General features: G+C 38.9%; 1 pseudogene; it reads left to right on the forward strand.

Moving 5' to 3' along the window:
* Positions 1-17,744, forward strand: part of LOC138806836 (Golgi to ER traffic protein 4 homolog pseudogene) — a 29,607-nt pseudogene extending 11,863 nt beyond the window's left edge.
* The last annotated feature ends 1,092 nt before the right edge of the window (positions 17,745-18,836 follow it).

The following is an 18,836-nucleotide window of genomic DNA, read 5'->3' on the forward strand; positions in this document are numbered from 1 at the left end:
ATGAGTCAAGCGGAAAAGGTCAGATAAGGTGATGTCAGGAAAATGAACCCTTAGATGTGTATTTTAATGTTTTTTTCTTCCATGCATGTGTTTCTAACGCATTTATAAGATTATCTCTTTGTTGCTTTGTATGTCTCTCCCCCACAGTATAACCCTTGCTTTCACTATATTTGATGTCAGTATAACTTGTGGAGGAGATGGGGAAAAACCAGTTGTTTAAGGATACAGGTGGACCTGTTGCAACAATGAGAAGTACAAGTTGTCATGTCCAAAACGAGCTTTACAACGTCGGTTTGGGGGGGGGGAGGGAGGGGAGGAAGGAGAAGAATTGGGATGGGGGGAGGGGGGAGGCTTGGAAGGGATGTGAAGTGTAAAAAAAAGAGGAGGCTGCAATGCTTGTTAAGAAATGTACGCATTATCCTGTCCATGTAATTGTAACTCCTCTGTACACTATGTTCACAAATAAAATTAAATTAAATTTAAAAAAAATTTCCAGTGGCAGACTGGTATGCTAAATGGGAGCAGACATTGGTGATGCCAGGGGTTTGAAAGCGGATAATGAAGCAGAATATCAGAGGAGAGCATTTGCTAAGGATATAATTTCCAAAGGTCATACCAAATATATGGAACTAGAATGCTAAGTGATGATCTACTGAGCACTAAATTTTATTTGTTGGATTCTTTGTTTTATGTATTCCAGGGATTAGAACCTTGGGCTTGGGTACTGTTCCTTAGTTTTTGTTTCTCAAGGCTAGTGCTCTACCAGTTGTTTCACATGATATTTTGGGTGGTTAATTGGAGAACAGTCTTTCCAAATTAACTCTTTGGGCTTGCTTCAAACATGATCTTCAGGTATCAGCCTCCTGAGTAGCAAGCATTCCAGTTGTGAGCCACCAGAGCCCGGCTAGAGTCACATTTTAAAAGTATTCTCTCGGTGAATCATATGTGTCTAGCTGCTATTTGAGCACTTTGGTTCCAGGGGTCATGTCAGATTTAGAATAACATGAGAATTTTTCATTTTGTAACCCGCAGCATCCAATATCTATCTAATTTATTCTTATCTTCATTTCTGATCTTTTTTTCTTCATTGTAGCTTTCCATTCTTACTTCACAAGCAAGCATGTCAGTGCTGTTTTCCTTTTCTGAAGCAAGTCACGTCGATTCCCATTAATTGGGGATGTACTTACTGTTCTTACTGCCTGCAGTACCTGCTTCTAGATAATTGCATGGATGATGGCTTTGAAGCTAACTTTCTCCTTCTCAGGGATGTCTCCTCGCATCCCCACTTTGAAGTTGTTGCCACAAAACGACCAATGTCATGTCTCTGATTTATAGAAATTATCATTATGACTTCTGGTTTTCTTTTCAGCAAGAAATTGCTAAGGAGAGATCCACGTTCACTTCTGTTTCGCCAACATCTGTAATAATGCCTGGTCCTTAGTGCTCAGGAACCTTACTTGGAGATCAGCCTTCTCCAGCTCAATTTATGCTAGTTTCTGGTCAAGCCAGCTCTTCAAGCTGAAGTCTGGTGGCTAGCATTCTTTGTGCCTTTCTGTGCCGCTGAGGCCACTTCAGGGCAAGATCAGTGCCTGACACCTATTTCCTGCTATGGAAAGATGGCTGTGGCATCATAGAAGTTATGGCTATTGTTTTGTGAAGCTGCGTGAGGACACACATCCCCACAGAAATTCACCAAGCCAAGTGTGTCCCATGCCCAGAAGTGCATTCTACAACTCAGCAACCAAATTATCACCCACTCCCTGATGAACTCTATATTTCCATTTCCTTAAAAAGAAAGAAAAATTCAAAACATGCCTTTGATGATTTGTCATTGAATTACTGAAGCAGAGTATACAATTTTGTGTATTTGTAAGTCTTTCTCCATCTCTCTTGAGCCATTGACATATTTCTATGTGTTTGAAGCTTGGAAGGTAAAATGAGGTTTAATTCAGCATAGTCAGAAACACTTTTGGAGGGAATGCAAACTTTCAATATGATGTTCTACAGATGTCCATCTTGGCACAGGAACTGAGTATACTGTCATAAGATAAGAGGCTTGTTCTGATTTCTACTGACTTTCCTCTGGGTGCAGGGAGTGTGATCCCACTGCATGTGTGTCTCTTTGTTACACTGGAGGGCCCAGGACTCCTCTCAAAATCTAATGCGATGGGGGTAAGAGAGACCAAACCTCAGAACCCAGCTTCCCACATCACTAGGATTACAGACCTGAGACTCCTATACTCAACTCATAGCTGCTTTTTTATACATAGTGTACTAAGTTTCATTCTATTCACTTCATAGACAGATATGAAAATATGTGTATATATTTATTCATCTATTTATAATCAGTATTATATCTAGAATCAAAAAATATATTCATATAATTATAATCAAAGTTATATTACCACTTTCCCCAATAATGATTTACACTAGATTTGTGAAAAATATACTCAAGACTGAAAGTGATAAATGCCTTTGTAGTATGAAAAATCATATTCATTCTTATACATCATATAATATACTATAAAAATATAAAGAATATAACAAATATTTGCATATAACTGATTTAATAGTGGATTTTTTTCCTTCCTGATTTTGTCTTTGCCCATCTATGTAAGCCTTCTTTCTTCTATTGATGATGGCTTTTACTTTCCAATATAGGTATTTCCTATGTATTTTGTCAATTATTTTCAGCCCTAAGTACATTTTGGATATTATTGGAGCCAAATTTTTCTTCAATATTTCCCAAAGCACAATAAATATGTATACAGACTTGAATTCACTGTTGGAAGAGAGTCCCATATACCATTATAAACATTGTAGCATTTGTCACAATTGAGAGAACTGCTTTCTAAGGACATCTGATCTGCTATGTCCTAGAGCTTTTGGAGCCACCTTATCACCTCATTCAGGCATGGCCTGGCTTCCTTGCCACTGCCTGTGCATTTAACAGTCCCCTTTATATCCATAAGTCTCTCTTTTACAGCCCCCTCTTACTCTGTGTTTTCCCACAAACAAAACAAGTGCATGGTGCTTTAGATTGTAGGCTGAAAAAAAACACATTTAGGATTCACGAATTGTATAACATAATATAAACATTGGCATTTTAATAACGTTAGAAAAATAAATAGAATGAACATTTTACAACAATAAGGACAAAAAGAAAAAGAAAAATTTTCCCAGGAAGAGGTGAAGGAATCTCGAAATCTAGATTGGCCTCTAAGTTGCCTTCAGGCAGCAATTCTGCCTCAGAGTCCTCAAAGAGATCTACTTCCTCATAAAAGATAGAATTTTTTCCTGAGTCGTGGGAGGGAGAGATTATAATTTCTCAATTGGATATTGGATCCCCTGCAGCAGGACAGATTATTCTGGATATTATGTGAGGACAGATTCCCTTTCCTCAACTGAAACTAGATTTTGGACCTCACTTATTGGTTTTCCTAAACATAGACTGGGTCATTTTCCATTGGCACACATTTATCCTGCACTCCAAAAAGAAAAGGTATGTACATATGACCAAATAAATGAAATGAACCACAAGATAGGGACATAAGTGGTTTTTTCTTTCTTTCTCTTGTTTCTAACGTATTTACAATATATCATGTGATTTTTTTTGTTCTTTGTATGTTCCTCCCCCATGGTATAACCTGTGTTTTCACTGTATGTAATGTCGATGTCATGCATATTTTATATATGCTTCTCTAATTTGTGGAGGGGAAGGGAAAAAACAAAATGCTTAAATAGAGATACAGGTTGACCCATTGTAATAATGACATGCACAAGACACTTTGTGGAAAAACGATCATCAGAATTTAGGCGGGATCAGGGGGAGTGTAGCTGTGGAGGTGGGAGGGAAGGCATGATGGGGGTTAAACAAAGGAGGAGGTAATAATGCTTGATAAGAAATGTACTCATCACCTAGATTATGTAACTGTAAACCCTCTGTACATTATTTTTACATTGAAAATGTATTAAAAAAGATCAAAAGACCCAGAAATAAAACCACATACTTACAATCATCTGATGTTTGATAAAGGAGTGAAAGATGTACAGTGGAAAAACATAGCCTTGCCAGTTGCCTGTGGCTCATGCCTTTAATCCTAGCTACTCAGAAGGCTGAGATCTGAGGATCGTTGTTCAAGGCCAGCAGGGCCAGGGAAGCCCATGAGACTCTTATCTCCAATAAAGCACAAGAAAATGGGAAGTGGAACTGTGGCTCAAGCACTAGCCTTAAGCTGAATATCTGAGGGACAGCGCTGAGGACCAGAGTTCAAGCCCCAAAACCAACACACAAACACACACACACACACACACACACACACACACACACACACACACACACACACACACACACAAATCATAGCCTTTTCAACAATTGGTGTTGGGAAAACTGGCCAGCTATAGTCAGAAAACTAGAAGTGGATCTCTGCTTGCACTAACATCAATTCAAAATGGATTAACTACCATAAAATCAGCCAAACTACTGTAACACAGAATAGGGATGACATTAGAAATTGTAGGTACAGGCATGGACTTCCTGAATAGAGTCCCAGGGGCACAACAGATAGGAGAGAGACCCAACAAATGGGACTACATCAAAGGAAAGAAATTCTGCAAAGACTAGGGACATAGCCACTAAACTAAAAAGACAACCAACAAATTGGGAAAAGATATTTACCTGCAATACATCAGACAAAGGGCTAATATTCAATGTATACATGGATTTCAGGAAACTACCCCTCCCAAACCTAATAAACCAATCACTAAATGGGCAAGGAGGTAAGGAGAGACTTCTCAGAAGAAGAGGTAAATATGGCAAAGAAACATCAGAAAAGGTTCATCATCCCTGGCCATAAAAATGTAAATCAAAGCAATCCTGAGGTACCATCTTACCCAAATATTCTGAATTCTGAAAACAAATGCTGTTGGGAAGTGGATGAAAAGGAATCCTACTGCACTGGTGGTGGGAATGTATACTAATACAACCACTCTGGAAAGCAGTCTGGAAGTTGCTCAAAAATCTAAATACAGGCCTTCTCTAATACCATCCCATACCAGTTCTAGGCATCTAACCTGAGAATCATGAACCATAATATGACAAGGACACTTGCATAACCATGTTCCTTGCTGCTCAATTCATAGTGCCAAGTTATGTACAAAACTCAGATGCCCCACAATAAATAAATGGATCCAATAATTATGCTATCTATATACAATGAAATTTTACAGAAAGAGCCATTAGAAAGAAAAAAATAATGTCATTTGCAGGGAAATGGATGGAACTAGAATAAATCATGTTAAGAAAGTTAAGCCAAGATCATAGAGACAAATGGCACATTTTCTCCCTGATATGTGAAAGTTAGATTTAAAACTCAAGGGGATATGACAAACTGTACATGATTCTAGGCATCATATATAATAAGAACAGAAGAGGACAGGCTTTGGAGAAAATCACAAAATTGTAATACCCAAGCACCTCTTCTTATGTGTATAAAACAATACATATAACTGAATAAAATTACAAAGATAAGGAAACAAAGGAACTTGTCTTAATTCATCTATTCATTTTGTGATAACTCTGTATTCTTAACCCAATATACATTATATAATATGCGTGCACATCTAAGGAAAGATAGGGGAAGGGTACAGAATCAGTGGAAAGTGGATGAAAAATTGCAGCAGTAGAGCCCACTGGCTGTACTGGACATTGTTGAAAGTGAACTATGGAACTCGAGGGTCTAGATGGGAGGGAGGAAATGGATGAGAATGGGGGAACAGATGAGACTAGGTAAAAGGAAGAAAATGTACTAGTTACCTGACATAGAGAAAGGTAACCATGCTGTATATCACCACTAAAACAGCAATATTTGGTTTTTTTAAAAAAGAAAATAGTTCCCAAATGAGAATATGAAAAAAGGGAAATACAGGGCAGATAATTCTTTTTTTTAAGTCCTTGGTACCTGAAAGTTTCAATCATTAGCTATTGTCCTACAAACTGAGTCATGCCTCTAAACCCAAAAGTCCTTACAATATTCAATTTTTTTGTCCTTGATTTCTTCACATTGTCTATTTACTTTTCAGTGTGTGTGTGTGTGTGTGTGTGTGTGTGTGTGTGTGTGTGTGTGTGTGTGTGTGTGTGTGTGTGTGTGTGTGTGCCAGAAATGGAGCTTGAACTCAGGATCTAGGTGCTGTCCCTGAGATTCTTTTTTGCTCAAGAGTGCACTCTACCACTTGAGCCAAAGCTTCACTTCTGGATTTTCTTGAGCAGTTTATTGGAGATAAAAGACTCACACAAACGTTTTTGCACCACTACATTCAAATCATCATCTTCAGATCTTAACCTCTAGAGTAGCTAGGATTACAGGCATGATCTAAGGTATCTGCCTTATTAATTGTTGCTTTTTCAAAAAAGCTGGTGCCAGTGGCTCATGCCTGTAATCGTAGCAACTCAGGAGGCTGAGATCTGATAATCGAGGTTTAAAGACAACCTGAGTAAGAAAGTCTGTTAGACTATTATCTCATTAACTGGTTACCCCTTCCCCAACTCCTTGGCCGGAGGTCCATCCAGTAGCGCCAACCCAAACAGCATCAACAGAGACAGAGACTGAGGTGAAACACACAGAGCCATCACCTCCCTGCCCAGCCCACAACCATCTCAACTGAACTCTGATTGCAATGGCAACCAATGACCTACATCACTCAGAAACAACAACTAACTCCAGGGTGAGTACTCCCCAGGGGACAGTGTATCCCTCAAAGGAGACCAGAGCTGGTGGGAATCCCCAGACCCTGACCCAGACTCCTCCCCCACAGGATCCACTAAAATTGGGAATAGTTTGAGAGCTCCACCAGCCCATGGAGCACACCCAGCTGGCCAGGCTAGAGCAAGAGCGCCCCTGGAAGGGAGCGCAAATGCCCAAGCCAGGAACAGTGCCCCTGGGTCAAAACAGCCTACAGTGGAAGAAATTTGAAATGTGTACTCCAGGCTGTGTAACCTAGGCAGAATACACAGCAGCACAGGTCCAACTGGCATGCTCCAGGGCAGGGGCCGGGACAAGGCCTGGGGATCCAGTGCCTGAGCAACACAACCAACTCTTCCCAACTGAATTCAGAAGCTTAGCATATGCCTCAGCAGAGGGGGGGGGGGAAACAAGGAACTCCACCCGCCTTGGAATCATGCCTCTGACAGCAAAAGATCAGGGGTCCAGCACAAGAGAACCAGAAGCAAAAACCCAACCAGAACCCGACCCATATATCCTAGGCTGGTTATTGGACAACGCAGGCCGCCAGCACCTGATAATAGTCAGGAGGTCAGGCTGGTAAGGTGGCTCAGGATTAGAGTGCTTGTCTTGTGTGCATGAGGTCCTGGATCTGATTCCCAAACACCGTATATGCAGAAAGGGCCAGAAGTCGTGCTGTGGCTCAAATGGTAGGGCACCAGCCTTAAGCTGAAGAGCTGAGGGACAGCGCCCAGGCCCAGAGTTCAAGCCCACAACCGGCCAAAAAAAATCAGGAGCCCATAGCAGACTCCAGCAAATGGGAGAGTACATCCAGCACATCCGATCTCACCAAGAGCACCTGTTGGAATAAACAGGAACATTCTAGGCTGCTCAACCCTTCTATAGGTGGGAACTGCCATTGTTCTACAGCAGAGAGCTGAGAACAGAACCCTACATCGGTCAGAGTAGAAGCTAGAGGTTGGCCAACAACAGAACTGAGACCAGGCAGGTACAAACTCTCTCTACCAGCACAGAAACAGCAACCAAGCAAAGCAGACATATATTGACCAAAACAAAATTTCAGATTAGTCTACAATAATCCCTGAAAATAACAGAAAAAAAATTACAAGCCTTATCAACACCCTGTATAGCAAGCTACCCCCAAAAGCCAGCAGCTACCCAGGGGAGAGGCCCAGTGGGAGCAAAGCAGGAATGGAAGACAAAGTTACATCCAAGAGATGCAGGAGGTAATGACTCAAGAATTAAAGTGAGAAATAGACCAGAAATTTAAAGAACACAGGGACAAAATATTGAAAGTGATGCAAGGTATCACACAGGAGGTGCATGCAAAAATAGAGGCAGTACACACCTCACTAAAAGGTGATATTAGTACAAACACAGAGGCAGCACAGACCTCACTAAGAGGTGAGATTAGTACAAAAATAGAGGTAGCACACACCTCATTAAGAGGTGAGATTAGTACTTGGAGAACCAACATTGAATCCAGAAATGAGTCCATGCAAACCACAATGGAAGCTGTAGTTAACAGAGTGAACAAAACGGAATGTAGAGTGTCAGATACAGAAGACAGAATACCCCAACTGGACCAAAAAAATCTCAGATATGGAAAAAAAATCACTTAAATTATGCCAAAGGGAAATCCAAGAGCAAGCAGATAGTTCCAGGAAATTTAACCTTCATATAATTCGAGTGGACAAAAAGTGAGGAATATCAAAGCAAGCGAATGCAACACCTATTCAAAAAGATAATCTGTGAAACTTTCCCCCATCTCAAAAAAGAACAAGTTACCTACATAACAGAAGCATATAGAATACCAAAGAAGCAAGATCCCAGGAGAAACACTTCTAGACACATTATAGTAAAAAATGGTAGATCTGAAAAATAAGGAAACAATCTTGCATGCAGCAAAAATGAAGAAGCAGGTATACTACAATGGGAAAAAATTAAATCAATGCAGATCTCTCCACACAGACACTGAATGCAAAAAAGGCCTGGGGAAGTACCATACGAGCCCTGAGAGCCAATAACTGCCAACCCAGACTGATATAACTGGCAAAGCTAGCATTCACAGTAGATGGAGAACTGAAAAACTTTAAAAGTAAAGAAAAACTAACTCAATACATAAACATTAAGCCAGCATTACAAAGAATACAATAGGGGGATCACAACATGAAGAAAGCAACCAGGAACAGGGACCCACACCAGACAGGCTTTAATAGAATTCTAACTGAGCAAGCACAGAAGGAAAGGAAAGAAGAAAATCTTATAGAAACAGGGAATGACAGGGACCACAATGCATCTCTCTGTATTATCTCTTAATATTAACGGTCTTAATTCACCAATCAAAAGAAAAAGAACTCCAGATTGGATCAGAAAACATGACCCATCCATTTTAGCCTTCAGGAGACCCACTTCTCAACCAAACATACAAACTCGGAGTGAAGGGTTGGAAAAGGATCTACCAATCAGATGCCCCCAGTAAGAAAGCAGGAGTAGCTATCCTGATATCTAACAAAATAAACTTTTCATTAAAATCAATAGAAAAAGACAAAGAAGGACACTACATATTAATACAGGGAACAATCCAGGAGGAGGATATTACCATTATTAACTTATATTACCCACACATTGGCGCACCAAAATATGTTAAGCAAACTTACAGAATAAAATAGATCCCAATACTATAATACTAGGAGACTTTAACACACCACTCTCATCAAAGGACAGGTCTACCAAAGAGAGGATTGGCAAAGAAGCTACTGAATTGAGTGAAGCCAAAAGCAGAACTAACTGAAATCTACCCAGTATTTCACCCTAAAACAACAATACACATTCTTCTCAGCAGCTCATGGAACTTTCTCCAAAATCATAGTTCATGCAAGGAACTTAAGCAGATACAAGGGGATGGACCGAATCCCGTGTCCTGTCCAAACACAGTGGAATCAAGCTACTTTTCAATAATAAATCAAACCGTAGAAATTATTCAAATACATCAAAATTCAACAGCACACTTCTATGAAAAACCTGGGTAACAGAAGAACTTAAAGAAGAAATTAAAAAGTTCCTACAACTCAATGAAAATGAAGATACATCACAAAGAAACTTGTGGGACACAGCAAAAGCAGTCTTAAGGGGCAAATTTATTACCTTCAGTGCCCACATCAAGAAAATAGACAGACCAAGTAAAAAATCTCATATTGCAATCAAAACAGCTAGAAAAACATGAAAAAAATGGTACCCAACGTTACTAGACAAAGCCAATCAAACTAATAGCTGAAAATTAATGAAATAGAGAATAGGAAAATAATAGATAAAATTAATGAAACAAAAATCTGTTTTTTTGAAAAAATAAGTAAAATTGATGGACCGTTGGCAAGATTAATTAAGAAAAGAAGAGAGGAAACCCAAATTAACAAGATCAGGGATGCCATAGGAAAAATCACAAGTAGCCAGGATATCTGAACAATTTTAAAGGAGTCTTTTCAAAAGTTATATTTTCTAAACAAAGAAAACCTGGCAGAAATGGATGCATTTTTACAGAAACAGAAGTTCCCCAAACTGAGCAAAGAAGAAGTAAATCAATTAGCCACTATGTCACAATGAGATGCAGGAAGCAATCAGAAGTCTTCCAATAAGGAAAAGCCCAAGAATAGATGGATTCACAACAGAATTCTATAAAACCTATAAAGAGGAAGTAATACCCATATTCCTCAAACTCTTCAGAGAAACAGAGAAGGAGGGAACTATCCCAAACTCATTCTATGACGCCAATATTACACTCATCCCCAAATCAGGCAAAAACTCAACCAAAAAAGAGAATTAGACAAATTTCCTTGAACACAGATTCAAAGACCCTTAACAAAATTCTAGCTAACAGAATCCAGAAAACACACACAAAATAATCATACACTATGACCAGGTGGGCTTCATCCTAGAGATGCAGGGATGGTTTAACATACATAGGTCAATAAATGTAATCCAACACATCAACAAAGCCAAGTCAAGATTGACGTGCTTATCTCCACAGACACAGAAAAGGCTTTTGGTAAAATACAACATTCATTTATGTTAAAAGCTGTGGAGAAAATAGGAACAGAAGGAACATTTCTTTTTTTTTTTTTTTTTTGTCGGTCGTGGGGCTTGAACTTTGGGCCTGGGCGCTGTCCCTCAGCTCTTCAGCTCAAGGCGAGTGCTCTACCACTAAAGCTACAGCACCACTTCCAGAAGGAACATTTCTTAAAACAATGAAAGCCATACACGACAGACCAATACCCAATATTATAAGTAATAGGGAAAAGCTACTACCAATTCTCCTAAAATCAGGAACAAGGCAAAGATGCCCACTCTCTCCACTCCTCTTCAATATAGTCCTGGCACAATTAGCCAGGACAATAAGGCAAGACAAAGACATTAAAGGGATCCTCATAGGGAAAGAAGAAGTTAAACTATCCCTTTGTGCAGATGAAACGACACTATATCTTCATAACCCCAAAAACTCAGCCAAACATACAAACAAATTCAGAGTAAAGGGTTGGAAAAGGATCTACAAATCAAATTCCCCCAGTAAGAAAGCAGGTGTAGCTATCCTGATATCTGACAAAATAAACTTTTCATTAAAATCAGTACAGAAAGACAAGGACGGACACTACATATTAATAGAGGGAACAATCCAAGAGGAGGATATTACCATCATCAACTTATATGCCCCAAATATTGGTGCACCCACATAGGTTAAACAAATACTCTCAACCTTACAGAATAAAATAGACTGCAATACGATAATACTAAGAGACTTTAACACACCACTCTACCAAAGGACAGGTCCACCAACCAGAGGATTGGCAAAGGAGCTACTGAATTAAGTGAGGCCATACTTCAAGCGGAATTAACTGACATCTACCGAGTATTTCACCCTAAAACAACACAGTACACATTCTTCTCAGCAGCTCATGGAACTTTCTCCAAAATAGACCATATCATAGTTCATGCAAAGAACTTAAGCAAATACAAAGGGATCGACATAATCCCTTGTGTCCTATCTGACCACAGTGGAATTAAGCTAGTTCTCAATAACAAAGCATACTGCAGAAATTTCTCTAATACAGGGAAATTGAACAGCACACTTCTTAGCAATGCCTGGGTAACAGAAGAGATCAGAGAAGAAATAAAACTTTTCCTACAACTCAATGAAAATGAAAACACCTCGCAAAGAAACTTGTGGGACACAGCAAAAGCAGTCCTGAGGGGCAGATTTATTGCTCTCAGTGCCCACATCAAGAAAATGCAAACAGACCAAGTAAATAATCTCATGTTGCAATTAAAACAGCTAGAAAAACAAGAAAAAAATGGAACCTAAAGTTACTAGATGGAGCCAGATACCCAAATTAAGAGCAGAGATTAACCAATTAGAAAACCAGAAAATTATAGCCAAATTTAACCAAATAAAAAGCTGGTTCTTTGAAAAAATAAATTAAATTGATGGACCGTTGGCAAGATTAATTTAAAAAAAAAGAGAGAAAACCCTTATTAACAGGATTAGGGATGCTACTGGAAAAATCACCACACGTACCCAAGATATCCAAACAATCCTAACGGACTACTTTCAAAAGTTATACTCTCTAAAGGAAGAAAACCTGGCAGAAATAGATGCATTTTTAGAGAAATACAAGTTGCCCAAATTGAGCAAAGAAGAAGTAAACCAATTAAATAAGCCAATATCCTACAACGAGGTACAGGAAGTTATCAAAAGTCTTCCAACAAAAAAAAGCCCAGGACTAGATGGATTCACAGCAGAATTCTATAAGACCTTTAAAGAAGAGCTATTACCCATACTCCTCAAGCTCTTCAGAGAAACAGAGAAGGAGGGAGCTATCCTAAACTCATTCTACGATGCCAATATCACACTCATCCCCAAACCAGGCAAAGACCCAACCAAAAAGTAGAATTACAGGCCAATTTCCTTGATGAACACAGATGCAAAGATCCTTAATAAGATTCTAGCTAACAGAATCCAGAAACACATAAAAAATACACTATGACCAGGTAGGTTTCATCCCAGAGATGCAGGGATGATTTAACATACATAAGTCAATAAATGTAATCCAACACATCAACAGAGCCAAGGTCAAGAATCACATGATTATCGCCACAGATGCAGAAAAGGCCTTTGATAAAAATCAACATTCATTCATACTAAAAGCTGTGGAGAAAATAGGAATAAAAGGAACATTTCTTAAAACAATAAAAGCCATTTATGTCAGACCAATAGCCAATTATACGTAATGGGGAAAAGCTACAACCAATTCTCCTAAAATCAGGAACAAGGCAAGGATGCCCCCTGTCTGCACTCCTCTTCAATATAGTCCTGGTACCCTTATCCAGGGCAATAAGGCAAGGAAAAGATATTAAAGGGATCTGCATAGGAAAAGAAGAAGATAAACTATCCTTTTTTGCAGACGACATGATTTTATACGTTCTCGATCCCAAGAACTCCATCCATTTAGAAATCATAAATCACTTCAGCAAAGTAGCAGGATACAAAATAAGCCCACAAAAATCAGTTGCCTTCCTGTACACTGACAATGTACAAGAAGGGAGGGAAATAAAGGGAGCAACCCCATTCACAATAACCTCCCAAAAATTTTTCTCTGTATTGTTATCTAAATATTATCACTATTGGGAAATGTTATCACTATTTTACTTAGCCTGGTGTTCAGTTAAATGGAAAGGTGTCTTTATTGATTCAGAAAGGAAGGGTGGATATTATGGTAGGCACCTCAGATGTATTGCTATGTATATTAAGGGCTATAGACCTCACCTGTAATGTTTTACTGTTTTGTAAGCAGAATAGATGATGCATTTTGTGTGCAAGTAGAAACTACTTTGAAGCTTAAGAAAAAGAGGAAACATATCTCAGATGCTACATATGCTATTATATTTTTAAAATTTGTATGATAACATCCAAATTACGGCAAATTCACTATGTATTTTTGTACAAAAGGGGTGATTTTCCTGAGCCTTCTCTCATTACATTACAAAACAGCTTCACACACTTAAGTGAGATATAGTTTTGAACCCAGGTTTATTGCTTACTGGAAATTTAAATTTTTTTCCCAGCCTGTGGTGTTTTTTTTCTTTTTTTTTCCAGAAATTGTGGTCAAATGCAAACAATTTAAAATTGATCATCTTTTTACACTTTGTATTAGCATTACCTAGTTATATAAGTGGATTTCATTTTGATATATCCACATAGGCATACAATGTACCCTGATCATATTTACCCTTTCATCATTCTCCTTCTCTTCTCCCAGGTTTTATTATCTTAATCATTTTAAGATTACAACATAGTAGTAAGTATATTTACAATATTGTACAAGTTCAATGTCCACACTGATATCATCCTCCAATATTAAAATCTATATTCATTAAATAATTTTCCACTCTCCTCTGCTTCAAGATCTCCATCAAGTACGATTTTGCTTCCTGTCTCTATCAATTTGACTGTTCTATGTAACTGATATAAGTAGAATTATGCAATATTTGATCTTGTTATGACTGGCTTATTTCATGTAGTACAGTGTCCCCAAGATTCAGCCATAATATACCATCTGTCACAAAATAATTCTTTTTAAAGTTGAAGTAATATACCACTGTATGTATAAACCACATTTATTTTATGTATTCATTTGTTGATGGCCACTTGGATTGCCTCCATGTTTTAGTATTGTACAAAATGAATATGAGTGCTCAAAGATTTCTTCAAGACCCTGCTTTTAGATCTTTAGAGTATATGCCCAGAAGTGGAGTCATTGGATCATATGACAATTCTCTTTCCTTCCTTTCATTTTTTTTTCTGTCATGGGCTTGACTCAGGGCCAGGTCACTGTCTCTGAACTTTTCCTCAAGGCTAGTGTTTTACCACTTTAAAACACAGGTCCACTTCCTGTTTTCTACTCAGGCTAGCTTGGAACGATGATCCTTGGATTTCAGCTTCTTGTCCTGACTGGTTAGGATTACAGGCATGAATAATCCTGTTTTGAATTGCTGGAAAAGTTGCCATACTGTTTCCCATAGAAAGGTTCCAATTTTGCCACACTTTTGTCAGTATTGTTACTTTGTTTTTTGTAGTTATCCTAATTCATATGAAATGGTCATATTCTTCATTGTTTTGACTTACACTTTCCTAGTGATTAGTGACGTTAAACACCTTTATGTGCATGTTAACATTTTAATTGTCTTCTCTGGAGAAACATCTGAATTCTTTGCACAGTGTAAAATCAGGTTGTTTGTTATTGTTGGGATGTTGTTCTTTATATATTCTTATGTGAACCACTCATCAAATATATGCTTGCAATGACTTTATACCATTCTGTGTTGCTTATTTGGACACTGATGATTGCATCCTTTGGTGCATCCTGTTTGCGTTTTCCTACAGTGACTGACTCTTCTCTGATGTTAGTTTCTAGTATGTCTTCTGGTCCTGTAACGATGAACCATCATATTGATTTGCACTCCTCTTTTGTAACAGTGAACTAAAGCTACATAATAATGCTCTGACTGTTTATCGGCTTCCATTTTTGGACCTATTCCCTCAGCTTTTAGTAAAAAGCCTTGGGGCATATCCACAAATTATTAGGTCCTAAAAACACCGTAGAAAGTTGTACCATTAAATATAGTTAGTTCTGATGGAAATATGTGACTTCCAATTTCTAAAATAGGGCAAATATGATGAATTTGATACAGATTTTTTTAATTGCCAGTCATAGTGCTTGAACTCTGGGCCTGGGTGCTGTCCCTCAGCTCTTCAGCTCAAGGCTAGTGCTCTATCACTTGAGCCACAGCACCACTTCTGGCCTTTTCTGTGTATGTGGTACGGAGGCATTGAACCCAGGGCCTCATGCCTACAAGGCAAGCACTCTACCACTGAGCTGCCTTCCAATGCTTGATAGGAAATGTACTCATTACCTTCCTCATGAAACTCTAACCCCTCTGTACATTATTTTTACAATAAAAATGTATTTTTTAAAAAAATGAAAATTGAGAGCTTCATAATGTAGAAGCACACCAAAACTCTAGGTATATATTTTTCTTCATATGAATATGTAGAATTGTATGAGGCTAGAGATTTAACCTACTTGCAAGTTAATAATGAACTTGTCACATTTTCATGGATGGTACACGATTTATGATACTCTTGGGTAAGGGACAAAAGGGACTTAATTTTTACAGCAATAGTGAAAGCCAGTGATGTGTGTGTGTGTTTGTGTGTATTTAAATATTTGAAATAAATCTCCCAGACCTCAGTGCTACTGAGTGAGGTAAAGGTAGCCAGGTGAAACCTATACAAAAAATGGGTTCTGAGTTTGAGCAACTGCGATCTATATAATGAGCAATAGGCATGCCTGAACTTTACTCTGGAGGATGACAATAGCTTAGAAATAGGTTGTAAAACTATCCTTGTAAATATACTATAGAATAAAGAGCAACTAATGTTCACTTGAAGATATGCAAATACTTGAGACTGCTGTGGAATTGTTCTTTTTCTTTTGTTTCTTGAAGTTTCCTAGCTACCAAGACCAATACATATTTCTCCTGATAAATACATAACTCTCCTTAAAAGTGAGGCATGACAATCTGTTGAGATTACTTATTCTTTTCCTAGCCCTAAGCCTAAAGATGAAATAAGGACTTAAATCCTATCTAAAGTACAAATTCAACAAACGAAATAGATGGAGTTCATATTTTACACATCTAGAAACTTTTCTCTTAGAGCCATTTTTAATGCAGGAGTGGAAGAAATTAAGGAAAAAATAGGTCCACAAATACATTTCATTAAGATATTCTATATATTTTAACCATAATAAAGGATTACACTTCTGTTTTTTAGTGTGTGAATATTTACCTAGTATGTACAGAAAACCAAAGTTTATTCCAGAGCCTATCATGGAATAGAATGTAGCAAATTTTCTATATATTGCTTGTATATTTATAGAATCCACCTGTCTGATTTCTCTCCTATTTTGATAAACAGAGCATCTGTTGTACATGTTGAAATACATTTTTATAACTACAGGATTCTACACACTTTGATGTCTACTAAATATAGAAAAGATTCATGCACAACCCTTACCTTCAAGGAGCAGCTCTCAGTATCCCAAGTAGCTTGTGTTTATCTCCCACGCCTTTCCTCCCGCTGTCAATCTAAGTGAGTGGTAACTGCTATAAGAGAGAAAAACTTAGATAATTCACAGACATGCAGTTAGTATCCAATGGAACCTTCTTCACTTGGATTGTGTGTGTGTGTGTGTGTGTGTGTGTGTGTGTGTGTGTGTGTGTGTGTGTGTGTGTGTGTTTTGGTTGGGAGTGGAGTTTGAACTCTGGTCTTGGGCGCTGTCCCTGCACTATTCACCTCAAGGCAAGCACTCTACCGCTTGAGCCACAGTGCCGCTTTTGGTTTTCTAGTGGTTTATTGGAGATAAGAGCTCACAGATTTTCCTGCCTGAGCTGGCTTTGAATCATGATCCTCAGATCGTAGCCTCCTTATTAACTGGTGTTACAGGCATTAGCCACTAGCGCCCTGCTTGGATTATATTTTATCACTATGTTTTTGAGAATTTCAGCTTCCCAATTTGGAAACTGAGCTGTCCAGTTCCCAGTGAGTAGATGAATCTCATTACATAAAATTTCATTTAAGGCTTCGAGGGGAAGATGGCAGAGGAGAAGCTGGAGGCTAAACAGGCTCTCACATAAGAAAGCAGTTTCAGAGCTCCAGTGAACAGTACTAAGCCAGAGAATCACGCCAAGTGTGCCATCACACAGAGAGTTAGGCCAGAGAGAGAAAATACAGGCAAGGAGACAGCCCTGAGCACTTGTCAGCAGCCGCCGCCACAGCAGCAGTGGTGGCGGAAGCGACTGCAGCCGCCATACCTGAATCACAAAGAGACCAGGACGAAGCAGCCAGACGAGGTGGATGAGCGGATTCTACACAACACCAGCAAGAACTGACAAGGAGCAGACATCTTCATCCTGCAGTTCACAGACCAGAGACTACCCAGGAACCAAGACTCGGCGTGCATAGCAGCCTAACATCCTCACTCCTTCTCAGGGAGCAGAGGAGGGAAGGCCACCCCTCGCCCCCCAGTACCGGAGATCTCCATCTTGGATACCGACAAAGCTTGGTGGAGCTGCTAGCACCAACTCAGGCCTTGGAATAAATCTAGAGACATCTAGCAGGTCAAAAGAGCCTAACCTGACCTGCCAGACTCAGCTCCACACAGGGAAAAGTAACCCAGCTCAGGCGCCAGCCCTAGGAGTGGCTTTCTTCACTGGGTAATCAGAGCCAGAGGCTGCCCCTCCCTTTAGCAGCCTTGACAATCAATTGAAATTCAGTAAACAGAAACCCTGAGAATGGCTCCAGGCTGGGCTCTGTGAGTTTCTCACAAACCAGCCCCCAGGAAAAGCTACTGTTTGCTGAAAGGCGTCAACTCTACCCAGAACCTAGCCTCATCACAGCACCTACAAACCCAAGGAAAAAGCCATCTCCCTCTTTTGTGATACTCAAAGCAGACCTCCCTCCCATTGAACTAACCTGGGAGGAGGGTTGTAGAGCATTTTTCTGTCTGTTCAAAGAAACTGACTTAAGTAACCAACCAAGCCACAGGAACACAAGCAGACCAGAGACTCCAACAAGGGGCTGGTTATGGACACAAGGGAGATACAGGTTTTTCCCGCCCTTCCCAAAAAAGTCAAAGAATTTTTTGTTCTATATTTTATAAAAAAAATTTTGTTTCTAAAAATTTTTTAATCTTTAATTTTTACCTTTTTTGAAAAAAAATGTTTTATAGTAATTTTTTTTCCTCTTAGAATTTTATTTTAGGGTTATAAGTGAGTGTGAGTTTTTCTCTCTTTTTTGTGTTTGTTTTTGTTTTTGTTTAGCTCTATTGAACTTCTGATATTTTTCTTTCTTTCTTATCCTTTTCATCTGTTCTTCTCTTTCGTTCTTTATGTGACTTAATTGCTGTTCTGCACATCCTCAGATAAACCCGTAGTCAATTATTAGACGTTATCCCCCATTGTGTAGACACTTAATCCACAAAT

This window comes from Dipodomys merriami, unplaced genomic scaffold, assembly GCF_024711535.1.
Source record: "Dipodomys merriami isolate MVZ:Mamm:240054 unplaced genomic scaffold, mDipMer1.0.p SCAF_100, whole genome shotgun sequence".
Lineage (NCBI taxonomy): Eukaryota > Metazoa > Chordata > Mammalia > Rodentia > Heteromyidae > Dipodomys > Dipodomys merriami.